Genomic DNA, 13,481 nt, shown 5'->3' with positions numbered 1-13,481 from the left:
TAGCTGCCGACCTTCATTACCGATTGTAACGGTCATTACAGCTTCTCGGGAGGCCAATTAAGAGAGAAATACAGTAATCCATGCAAGAAATTACTAGAGCATTAACAAATTCCTTTGCAGCATCTTGTGTAAGAAAGGGGTGCACGCGGCAATGTTTTTAAGGTGGAATCGACAGGTTTTAGCAACATATAATGGATATGAGGCAAAGGTAAGGCCAGAACCAAAGATAACACCAAGACAGCAAGCTTGCAAGGATTGTGCTGATGCAGATACCATCAACTTGCGGGAAAGTTGAGGATCAGTATTATGAGGAGGAAAAATAAGTTCTGTTTTAGAGAGATACATTTTCATAAAGCGTAAGAACATCCATTCTGAGATTTAAAAAAGGCAAGCGGTAACACGTTGTAGGACAGCAGGGGAGAGACCAGGGGAGGACAGATATATCTACCAGAATCCAAAGGAATCCAAAGGAATTAATAAGTTTGCCAAGAGAGGTAGTATAAAGGGGACAAAGAACAGAGCCTTGGGGGGCTACAACCGTGACAGGATAAGGGAAGAGGTGCCATTGAAAGGAGACGCTGGACTGGCAGGGGGGAGCGATGACGTGTGGGACATAATATGCACCGCTTAGCAAGAGACGCGCCGTCAGAGTGATGATCCACGCACTACGTTAATTGATGTTAATTGACGTGTAGGATCGACCAGAGGCAAACAGTGATGATAAGAAGTTTAAAATGAATGAGATAGGTGCCGTAAATGGATTGAAGTCCCGTTCCACTCACCAAGTGGACCAGAAGGCCCATGCAGAGAGATAACATTGTCTCGTGTCCAGTGCCCACGAGTCCCATAGGAGGTCCCCAGTAGCCTGCGATATTTCACTGATCTGCCAGACACCCCGGAAAGAGTCCAAGTCACCAGGGGTAGACGATCTTCCAATAGCAATGGGTGAGGGTTCTCTTTCGGATCCGTGAGGAGTGTCGGATAGGATGGCAGTCGGAGCAGATCCACGTAGGTCAATGCCAGTAGGTCCGGAAACCATGGTTGACTCTGCCATAGGGGAGTGATGAGTAGCAGAGATACCCGATGAGTCCTCAGATAATGGAGCGTCCTTGCTATCATAGCGAATGTGTGAAACTCGTATGCTCCTGTGTTTGGCCACGTTTGTAGGAAAATGTCCACCGCCTTGCACTCCGGGTCTGGGAGCATGCTGAATAAATCCGGAGTCTGTCTGTTGTTGCGTGATGCAAACAGATCCAGTAGAAATGGGCCTCTCAGATCTGAGAGGATGTTGAAGCTTCGGGGATCCAGCCTCCAGTCGCTGCTGTCTAGCCAATGTCGGGAGAACCAAACCGCCATGAGATTCGTCTCTCCTGGTAGGTACTCTGCCTTGAGGGAGATGTTGCGGGGAAGGCAAAAATCTCCTTAGTTCCGACAAGAGCCGGGATCGGGCCCCCGCCCAGGCGGTTGACATATCGTCCATCCTGAGGAGAATGCAACAATTGGTCCTGTCCCTCGCTAGGCTGCTTATGGCAAAGGATCCTGCCAGGAGCTCCAGGCAATTGATATGTAGGTTGATTTCCTGCGAAGTCCAGGTGCCTCCTGCCAATATGCCTTCACTCGTCACGCCTCAACCCCATAGGCTGGTGTCTGACTCCAATACAAAGTCTGGATTGTCCCCGAAGATGGCCCGACCATTCCACGCTTACATGCTATCCAGCCACCATCTTAGTTCTTCTCTGACCTTCTCTGTCACCGGCACTGGTTGGTCGTAGGTCGAGTTATGACGAAGGAATGAGGCCTTGAGGCGTTGCATCGCTCTGTAATGGAGTGGTCCTGGGAAGATTGCCTGGATGGATGCGGACAGGAGACCCACTACTCGAGCGAGTCCGCAGAGTGGAATAGTTTGGCAGCGGATGACTCTGCGTAGTTCCTTGCGTATGGCTGAGATCTTTGACACCGGCAGGCATAGCGTGCTGGTCGTGGAGTCGATCTCGAATCCTAGAAATTGTACAGTTTGAGAAGGAGTCATTGCCAACTTTGGGAGGTCCACCACAAATTCCAGGGATTCCAGTATATTGTGTGTGTAATATTAGTCTAGACATGTCGGATCAGAAAAGAAGGATAATGCAGCAAATTCCTCTCGCTCGAAGATGAGTAACCACTGGCTTCAGCAGTTTGGTGAAGTATCATGGGGCCGAACTGAGGCCGAAAGGGAAGAAAATGAACTGCCAGGGGTGGTCTAGCCACATGAATCGGAGGAATCGTTGACAGGAGTGATGGACGGGCACCTAACGGTAACAGTGTTTAAAGGACCACTATAGGCACCCAGAGCACTTCAGCTTAATGAAGTGGTCTGGGTGCCAGGTCCAGCTAGGGTTAACCCATTTTTTTTATAAACATAGCAGTTTCAGAGAAACTGCTATGTTTATAAATGGGTTAATCCAGCCCTCAAATCCTCTGGTGGCTGTCTCACTGACAGCCGCTAGAGGCGCTTGCGTGATTCTCACTGTGAAAATCACAGTGAGAGCACGCAAGCGTCCTTAGGAAAGCATTGATAATGCTTTCCTATGAGACCTGCTGAATGCGTGCGCAGCTCTTGCCGCGCGTGCGCATTCAGCCGAATGGGAGGAGAGGAGGAGGAGGAGGGGAGGAGGATCGGAGGAGAAGAGCTCCCCGCCCGGTGCTAGAGAAAGGTAAGTTTTAACCCCTTTCCTCTCCCCAGAGCCCGGCGGGAGTGCACTATAGTGCCAGGAAAACAAGTATGTTTTCCTGGCACTATAGTGGTCCTTTAAGATCCAGCCGTGTGAACCAGTTGCCTTCTTGAAGGAGGTCCCTTACAAGGTGAATGCCCTCCATCTTGAAGTGGTGGTAAACCACGTCGGCATTGAGCTTTCTGAGGTTGATAATGGGACGAAAGTCCTCGGTTTTCTTTTTTACTAGACACGTTGCTTAAAATTCCTCCGGATTCCGGGGCCGGTTTGATCACTCCGTTTGCGCGGAGCTCCTGCAGTTCGATGTCGATGCGTCGAGAGTCATCTGTGGAGCAGTTGATGGGTTGGGTGGGTCCAACTGAAAGAGAGGGTGGGTGAGGTCGATGACCTAACCCTGCACCGTTTGTAAAATTCATGCGTCCACAGAGATGGTGGTCCAGGTCTGAAAGAATAGAGAAATATGGCTTGCAATAAGAAAAGGAGTCTGTTTTAAATGGTTGCTTACCTGCTGAGAAGTGTGCTCTGCTACGTCTATCAGATCCGCTGTAGTAAGAGAACGGCTGTCTGTTGCCCAGCTCTGGGTAGAAGGGTTGGGGTTTCGAGGAGCGGGGCCTGAAGGCCAGAATCGGCTGGCAGCACAGCCCCTTTGGCGGCTAGCCCGTCCAAAAAAAAACCTCGTGGGGTTGCCCCTGAAGACTTTCCTCATAGAGGTTTGTGCCTTATTTAGTCAGGTAAAGACATTGACATGTCTGTTCAACTCCTTGAGGAATGCGTCCCCAAATAGTTTGCCCTGTGCCAGAAAAACAAGCTCTTTGGTACCCAATTCCACCAATTTTCCACCTATGCGGAGTAGTGCTGCCATAAGCCTCTCGGAAGAGAGGGCAACATTTGTGTTTCCAACAAAGCAGAAACACCTTTGAGTGTTAGAATTACTGAGCGATGTGTATCTCGTATGTCGTGTGCCCATTCCCGAACTATGCTGGCATTGAATTGGTCACCTCTCACAAAGGCGTCATCCGTCAGATACATTATTCGAGATAGGGGGCCGATGGAGTCCAATAGCTTGTCCTGTACCCCTTTGAATCCTCTCTCCACTCCTTTACAGGGGTTGCGACTGCCCTTTGTCATGAATGTTGTCATGACCTGGTCGAATTACGGTGTTTGGGCAACATGATCGGGTAGGGAAGGGCATGGGCATTCCGACTTTAGTCGGTTACAAACCACCTTAACTAGCAGCTTATGTAGCCATAGGTGCATAAATGTGGCCAAATGATCTGGGGGTGTACAATCCCCTGACCGTGGGTGCCTGATGTTCCAAAGGTTGAATAGTTTCTGACCTGTAGGGTCTAGTGGGGGTTCGATGTCTTCTGTCATCTGGGTTTCACCCAGGAAAGTCTCTAGTCCACCTGCGGGATGAGATCAAGTATGTGACCCCGACGCGTCCTCTTCAGAGTCCGACTCTACCACCTACCATTCGTCCAGTATGGCAATGGAGTTGTACAGTACATCCTCCTCCTCCTCTGAGTAGTTAAGTCTAGGGTCATTGGTGCCAACTTGTGCCTTTTACCCTTCCAATGGCGTTTGCCAAGTTGGGTATCTTCCTTAGTTTGGGAGTCCAAGGCCTCGGAATTCGAGTCATAGCGGGAGCGTTGAGGTTTGGAGGGTTTGGTCTGATTGGCACTCGCCGTCATCACCTTAGCCAGCGCTTTCTACATGGACGTGGCTACCACTGTGTTAATCATGGCTTGGAAGTCCGCAGGGCTGCTCTGGGAGTCTTCCATGATATAGTGTAGGGCAGGGACCTTTCGACACTCAGTGATGCACAGAGTGTGTGGCACAGGGCATGTGGTGGTTAGGGGTCAGAGCTGTAGGCCGTAGTCTCACTATATTAGTGATAGTACCAGCAGTACTAGTGCTAACCCCAGCAGGGTATAATAAACTCTGAGTTATCATAGTACCAGCAGTACTAATGATAACCCCAGCAGGGTATGATAAACTTTGAGTAATAATAGTACCAGCAGTACTAAAGGTAAGCACCCCAGCAGGTTATGACAAGCTCTTATTGGGATTTGGGCCTCACCCAGGTATACAGAGGTTGCCACAAATAATGCGCAGGGTATTGAGCCCTATAGTGCAGGCCACAGCTGTCAGCAAGGTGAAACTGACCTGATTTGACCCCTGCCTGTATGTTTGGAAGCAGTTCAGAACGGAGTCAGCAAACCAGAGCGAGGTGAATGTGGCACTTGTGGTATACCCAAAATGGTGGCCGCTAGTCTCGCGTGACGCGAGATCCAAGATGGACATGAAAGGCGCCTGACCCACGATGGGGTGGGGGCGCAACACAGGGAAGCATACAGGGCACAGGAGAGAAAATAAAAAATTTCCCCAAACAGAGGAAACACAAAATTAGAGTGCAGATAGAGTGTCACACATCGAGTGGGAAAAGGGGACTGAATGAAGTAGAAAATATATAAGCAATAAATACAATATATAGTAAATACAAGGAAGAGCCAAAAACTCTGACCTGTCTGCTGATTGAGCAGCAAAGAAAGAGGAGGAGGAGCCTATTCACAGTGGATAATATACTTCCTATTGAATTTTGATTGGTTCTTGTTATACATGTTTGCTGCTGTTGAGTTAGTTATGAGAGATTATACAAAATAGGAAGCCTCCTGTCATTTGGTAAAATTTACTACAGGCCCCCCTCCAATCTGGAGGCTTAGCAGTAACATATATCCAGACTTATTATAACGTGACTATCCAGCTAACTCTTTCCCCCATTTACTTACAAAAACCGCACCACAATGGGTTTTCCATGGATAAATTGGCCCTATGCCGACACAACCTTTCCTCTATAATGTGGTTGCCTAAACAAAGTAGACCACGCTTCAATCTCCCTATTAAGTTGTTTCTTGCTGTGTGGGAAGAGATAAACTAAGTCATACTACAGGTCTCTCATTGGCTACTCCAATTATTACTTTACCATATATCACACCTACTTTCCACGCCAAACCCTGGCATGACCAGGGAGCCACACATCTCTACCACCTATACCAAGGTAGCACATTCCTTGATAACACCACACTCCAAACGAAATTCTCTCTGCCTCTTGCTTTGCCCTACTCTTTTTTACAATAACAATCCTTTTTGAAGAAGTATAACAAATCTGATCAGAAGAATAAAGTGTCTACTTCTGACCTCAATTTGGGAATAAAAATAAAAAAATAAGAAGAAACTGCTTCCTACATGCAAGCCGATCTCTGTGTGCTATACATTTTTGTCCGACTATTTGACGTTCACCAACTCTAAAATAGCCATGCAATGGGAACAGGACTTAAATTGTATTGCATCTCCTAAACATTGGGAATCCATGATTAATATAGCTAAATTATTGATAAAATCCTCCCCGCTTATCGAACAATGCAAATTGCTATATTGCTGGTATATGGTACCAATGAGATTACATAAGATTTTCACTAATACCTCTCTAAAGTGTTGGAGATGTAACCTACTCACCTTCCTGCATATATGGTGGCAATGCACATCCATTCTCCAATACTGGCAGAATGTTCATCACTTGATATTCAAACTTACAGAATGTTGGTTGCCCCTTACTCCCTTGACATACTTACTGCTATACATGCCCTCTGAAATGTCCAAACATAAGCGGAAGATAATAAAACATGCAGGGTTAACAGCACAACAATTTATATAGAGAGCCTGGAAATACCCCTTGACACCATTAAGGCACAATCTACTCTCTGCTATGGGTAAACAATGTATAACGTATAATAATACTTGCAAAAACATAATATACAGGGATATAATTTCTTATTAGTGGGACAATAGTTTCTTGATCCATGGAGATATCTGACTGCCATTTTGGGGTCAAGAAGGATTTTTTTCCTAGTTTGTTGCAAAATTGGAAACAGTTCAGACTGGGTTTTTGCCTTCTTTTGGATCAACAGCAAAAACATATGTGAGGAAGGCTGAGCTTGATGGACAGATGTCTCTTTTCAGCTATGTAACTATGTAATAAATGAGACATGCGTTGTCACTATTCCATCCTTCTGCAACATTCCAAGATGCTTGGAATTTGTGGGATACATGTAAGTCAGCAAATCCCTAGGTGTTAAACTTTACCGATGTTGTGGGGTTGTTTTCCCTCCTCTCTATATCCACTTTGTAAAAAAAAAGGAGAGGGTTCAATATTTACTATTGCTCTTGACAAGTGTGTTTTGTATCCATGTGCTCTTGCTCTCACTCACATTTCTAATGTTTACTCCTGAACATTGCAGAACTGTATGGCGGGATGATTAGGATGCGTAAAATTACATTGTGATCAGTGGGATACCGTTCCTTTATGACTTATAGGGCATGTGTTAATCTGACCTTGAACTTGAAATGTGTATTGCTGATGTTTCCTTCCTTCCCTCCCCACCCCTTTTTTCCCTTCTGTGCCCCCTCCCCAACCTTCTTAAATACCTTAATAAACCTCAATATTACCACAATCTGGATATACAAACTACCATAGAAACCACCTAATAACGCACTGATGCATTTTGAGCTTTGCTGTCTTTCTAAAAGTGCTTTTATCCTTTGTAGTCTTTCTCAAAGTGCTTCCTAGTTACCTATCAGACCTAATGTGATTTTCAGCAAAGGAAAAACTTTATGAACCATTTAGCACCTGGTATAAAAAAAATAAAAACACTGAATAATAAACTGGAGAATTCCACTCAAGAAGTTTTTTTTTTATACGTGCAGGCATTGTAAAGCCTGCAGTTTGTTACACAAAACCACATTGTCTTTCGAAAGTGTTGTGTACTTGCTCACATGCAAATGTGGTGCACAATGTATTGGGAGATCAGGAACGAAAGCCAAAGTCCACTTTTTAGAACATTTGAATAATATTAAAAAAACAATTGGTATCCCATTCAGATCCTTGTCACTGTAATCGATGTCCAGCATTTGATCCTCGAAATCTTTCATTCACTGTTATTGAGCAAGTCAAGCTCGACAAGAGAGGTGGGAATCTGATGATGATAAAAAGGAGATACTCAGACTTCAGACACACAGACTTTTAGATACACAGACTTCAGCCATTGCAACCCAAAAAGTTTAAAGTCGATTTTGACCTAGTAGGTTTTTAAAAAAAAATTTTTTTTTGTGTGATTTTTCTACTTCTTGGCTTCTTTGGATATTTTATTCCTTGATTTTTAATTTCAACAATTTGTCCGAATTCTTGGATTTTTTATATATATATTTTTTTACATATTTTATATATTTTCCTATATACTTTTACATTTATTAAAAATATTTCTATACTACTATTAATTAAATAATATCGTACGTCTTTAACTAATTGATATATTACCTTTAGATCTTTGCATCACATTTTTCTATTATTTTTTATTGATTGACAAATAGCTATATGTCCTCTAGGAACCTTTTTTCCTTCTACACTAATGTAATTTTCTCTCTCTGAATTTTGTATCATTTGTTTTATTATTTTCCCTTGCTTAGATATAGTGTGGTTGCTTATATATTTGTATGTTTTTTTTTTTGCAATAGCTTTCGCAGAATGCAAAGTCTGAGAATTTGGTACGCATGACGAAGGGAGTCCCACTATAGACTAAAATGGAAGTGATACAATTGGAATGTTCAAACAAACAAGGCCTTCAAGACACTTAAAGCCTGAGGAGGATGTGATGCAGGTGGAATGTAGACATTTGTAAATGTGATTTAAATATGCAAACCCAATCAGAGTTAAGGCAGGCAAGGGTCTTCAGGTGTATATGAAGAAGGCGGATTGGATGATGGCGATCCGCAGATAGGCCTAAAAGATTTAGAAACACTTTGTGGAGGACATGTAAACCATGCTGGACCCACAATAGACACTTTAAATTTGATGCCCCTGAAAAAGTCTTAGCACTAAGATGCAACGTGCAGGACTAACTTAGTGACTTTATTTTATTATTTGTTACTTTTTGTTTTATTATCCGTTATTGGTTTTTATTTTAATTGCATGCCTTATTGGTACATTTATCCTGAGGAGAGTTGACATCTTCTGTTCTGCATTTGCACTTTCTATGATCTGAATCTAAACCTCCAGGTTAATGTTCATGGGCATTTTTATCATCTCTGATTTTGTAAGTGTGTTACAGTATTGCACTATGTATTTTTATCATTTTCCTCCCCACATGCACTTCTGAGCTTCTTGGAAGATATCTGATATTTGGAGTCTGTGCACTGTGAGATTAGCCTGCATTTACATTATCCTTTGTGAGTTTAATCTTGAAACCCAATATATTTTGTGTACTCGCTGTATTGCCCTATTTGTTTTTTGCTCTTTATTTTTTGTAGGTATATTTTGAGCTACTTAACAAAATAGTTTAACTGTTAAACTGTAAACTAGTGATTTAAATTTGGTGTTAAGTGTTAGTGGCTAGCAGTAGACAAAGCACTAACTATAACTAATTGTGCTGGGATGAATGAAACAGGCTCCCTCTCACACAAACATTGTGTGAATGCCAATGTAACAGTTACTAGTCAAGAGGAACTATTTTCTTTTTTTTTTCCTTTTTATTAAACAATACAGTCACTAAAAAAAGGATTTTCTTTCTACAAGCACAATATTTTCTCTGCATTGAAGGCTACCGTAAGAACAGTAGCCTTAAATGTAAGATGTTTGGGGCAATCAGGACTTGTCTTAGAGCAGGCTACCTGGTCAAACTGAGAAATAAAAGAAGGGGCTTAGTAAGAGACGTGACCAAGAACCAAATAGTAACTCTGGGTGACCTCTAGAGATTATGTTGGAGATGCGAGAATCTTGTGAAAGGACAATCATCAATGCAACACTCCACCAGTCTTGTCTTCATGATAAATTGGCGAGAAGGAAGCCTCTCCTTTATTTCTTTACTCGTGGTCTGATTAAACAAACAAGATAATACAGTCAAAGCTGTATATAATCTTTTCTACAGAAGGATATAGATAAATTAAGGAACTGGGCATGCAAGTGGCAGATGGGATTTAATACAGAAAATTGCCAAGTCATGCATTTTGGAATAAGGAAACTGCAAGCCACACATTCATTATATGGGGTTAACTTAGGTATAAAATTAAACTTAAAATACATGGGAACAATTATAGATAACAAAGTAGACAACAGTTTGCAACACCAGTCTACCATTGTAAAAGATAGTAAGGTGCTTTTATGTATAAAAAGGCTTATTCATTAATGTGATCAAAATATAATTTTGCCTCTTTATAAATCAAAGGTTGTATTTGTTTTCCTTTTTCTCAATTTTTTTTGTCACAGGAAGGGCGGAAGGACACCAAAATCAACAATTGCTCAACCTACGATCTGTGGCAATGCCCCATATAAATAAAATGCCATACTTGCTCTGCACATTTGACCTGTATATGCAGTACAGTTTTGGTCACCAGTTTTAAAGCAGGATATTGCAGAACCAGAAAAAGTGTAGAGGCGAGCTACAAAATTAGTAAGGGGCATGGAAAACATTAGTTATGAGGAAAGGCTAGAATAACTGAATTTGTTTGCTTTCGAAAAAATGCCTCAGTGGGGATATGGTAGCACGATACAAATATATGCAAAGTCAGTACAAACTGCTGTGTGCTAAACTGTTCATTAGCAGAAAAAGCAGAAGAAAGGGTTCTTTACACTAAGAACAATAAAGTTGTGGAATTCATTATCTAAAGATAGATATTTTCTTTAAAAAACAAACAAAAAAAAACTATATAATTGAGATATACATGAACAGGTTGTTGATCCAAGGAAAAATCTGATTGCCTTTGTGGAGTCAAGAAGGATGTCTTCCTTTTTTTGTGGCATAATTAAAAATGTACACTATAGTTTTTTCTTGCCTTCTTTTGGATCAACAGCATAAAAAAATGGATTTCAAGGTTGAACTTGATGGACTATAGTCTTTTTTGTCAGCCTAGAAAACTATGTAACTATGTAACACTGAACTTTTGGCAAAGCATCATGTACATGTATCACTCATCACCTGCACACTACCATCCCATTCCTGGAGCAATAAAAGTAAAAACAGGAAATTTTATATGAACTTGCATAGCAATATTACAGGTTCAAAATAAAAAAAAATTGGGAAGAAGCCAGCAGTAATCTAAAAGATACATTTTTTTTAACAGACAGATTCCTAGTGCTACAGCTCCTACAGTAATCTGCAGTGGTTACAATGATTGTGTTTTAATATCAACATCAACTTCTTATTTAATCTTTCAGATTCCATTATGTTCTTTATTTGAATACATGTTATCTGCAAAAATGACATAGTTGAATTCTTTGTTCCTCAATGTATATATGATAGGGTTTAAAGTTGGTGTTATTACAGCATAAAAAACTGGGACAAGCTTTTCTTGTTCCTGTGACTCTTTGGTAATTGGTTTTAGATATGCAGAGAAAGTTGTTCCGTAGAACAAAGTTACAACAATCAGATGAGATGCACAAGTGGAAAATGCTTTCATCTGACCCTCTTTAGATTTTATTTTTAATATTGTTGAAATAATATATATGTATGGAACTAAAGTTATTAGGACTGGTCCGAGTCCATAGATTCCTCCAACTTTAAATAAAACAATTTTGTTATTGTTTGTATTACTGCAGGACACTTTCAACAAGGTTGGGATGTCACAGAAAAATTGATTAATTGTATTTGATGAACAGAAATGCAGGTGAAAAATAAAAATAGTATGGACCATTGAATTAATAAATCCAGTAATCCAAGAGCTACAAACTAATGATAAGCAGGAATTGATGTCCATCACTTTGATATATTGCAGTGGATTGCAGATAGCAACATAACGATCATATGCCATGGCTGCAAGCAAAGTGCACTCTATGCTGCCCAGCACAATGAAAGAAAACATTTGGGCTGCACAGGCCGTGAAGGAAATATCATTGGATTTCAGTAGGACATTAACAAACATTTTTGGAATGGTGACCGATATGTAGAGAATCTCCAGGAAAGAGAGGTTGCTGAGGAAAAAATACATGTGTGAAGTTCAGAATTGATGGCAGTCCTAATAATGATGAGCATATTTCCAATAAGTGTGGACACATAAAACACAGAAAAGAAGCCAAAAATTGTCATCTGTATGAATGGCAAATCTGGAAATCCTAGTAGGACAAATTCCTTCACTGCACTCTGATTCTTCATCTTTAACTTTAAAATATTCTGTTAATAATTGTTTTAATGATACCTGTAAATTGCAGTACAATATATATTAGACGGACATGGGCAAACATCAGCTTTCCAATGCCAAGTAAGTGCACGAGTCGTACCAATTAATATTTAAAATATTCTTGGCTCATGTGCAAAATTATGGACATAAATTTTGTTCACAAGGCTTTTGCTGCCCAGGACCAAACTAAGTCTACATAACACCCTCACAAAATAGGTTTGCAAATATCCGTCCACATGTATGAATACCTCAATAAACAAACTGTGGACTGTGGACTTGATTATCAGAATTGAGTGGTGGAAAAATCTTCAGAAATTTTCCTTGAATTTGTACTTTGTTTCTCTTAATGTGCCTGTGATGTAGCTGAAGATGTGTGCAGAAGATAATGCACTGATAATGTAACAAGCAATATTACACACTGTAAGAAATGATACAGAAGAACCCACTGTAGAAATGACAGTTCTCATATCACTTTAGACCTAAAAGAATATAATACAAAAAAAAAACATAGTGTGATACTACTTTATTATCAGCACAAAAAAAATGCAGTAATGAGGCTTATCTCTACTTCCCGTAATCAAGGATAAGGACATCAATGCCAGCATTTGCAGTCACAGTTCTCCACGGCTGTATTTGTTTTCCCTTTTCTCAATTTTTTTGTCACACGAAGGGCGGAAGGACACCCTAATCAACAATAGCTCAACCTACGATCTGTGGCAATGCCCCATAGAAATAAAATGCCATACTTGCTCTGCACATTTGACCTGTTTGCTGGGCTTTGTCATTATGAGAGCAAGATTCTTTATTACTCCATTGATACAGTCCAACACTTATTACATGTCAAAGGGGCCATGCAATAAATACAATATTTTTGAAACCATTGACATGCAAACAATAGAATCATTCTAAATAAAATGGTCCTATAACTAACATACACAGCACAAGACATAGAGAACTAATCTCTTAAAAAAGAGATATAAAGTAAACACAATATCATATGATAAAAGAAGCAAACCTACTGCCCCGATAATGATCAAAAAGCCAATCTAAAATATCTATTAGGTAAAAATAATTCCTTGATAAAAATGAAAATAAAAATCCCATAATAGACAAAATATTAAGATTAAAATCAAAGAGCACTATTAAAACAAAAAATCTCTACTATTGCATCTCATCATCCTCTTAAATAGACAGCTCATATACATATTGAAACAAGCTGAGAAACATAGAATGTGACAGCAGATAAGAAGTGTTTGACCCATCTAGTCTGCCTAATTTGCTAAATATATATTCTTTTCAAATACATATATTATATTCTACCTCACACATAATTAAAAATGAATACTAATCCCACAGGAATCCTAATTGTTGACCAGTCTTCAATATAAAACCCCAAATACGATAAAATTAGTCAGGCTACATTGACATCCAATAGCTAAAATCATGCATTAAATTAAATTATTAAGCTCCATATCAGCATTTAGCACTAAAGGGACTAGTGTAAAAATCCAAAACATTTCCTTAAAAGTGAAGCTGGATCCCCTG

The 13,481-nt window shown here is 40.6% G+C and overlaps 1 pseudogene; it reads right to left on the bottom strand.

Annotated features, from left to right (window-relative positions):
• Positions 1–10,973: 10,973 nt before the first annotated feature.
• On the bottom strand, positions 10,974–11,911 carry LOC134576911 (olfactory receptor 5V1-like; annotated as a pseudogene).
• Between the last annotated feature and the right edge of the window lie 1,570 nt (positions 11,912–13,481).

The sequence above is a fragment of the Pelobates fuscus genome, chromosome 11 (genome assembly GCF_036172605.1).
Source record: "Pelobates fuscus isolate aPelFus1 chromosome 11, aPelFus1.pri, whole genome shotgun sequence".
NCBI classification, from domain to species: Eukaryota; Metazoa; Chordata; class Amphibia; order Anura; family Pelobatidae; genus Pelobates; species Pelobates fuscus.
This window is presented reverse-complemented; position numbering and strand designations above follow the sequence as displayed.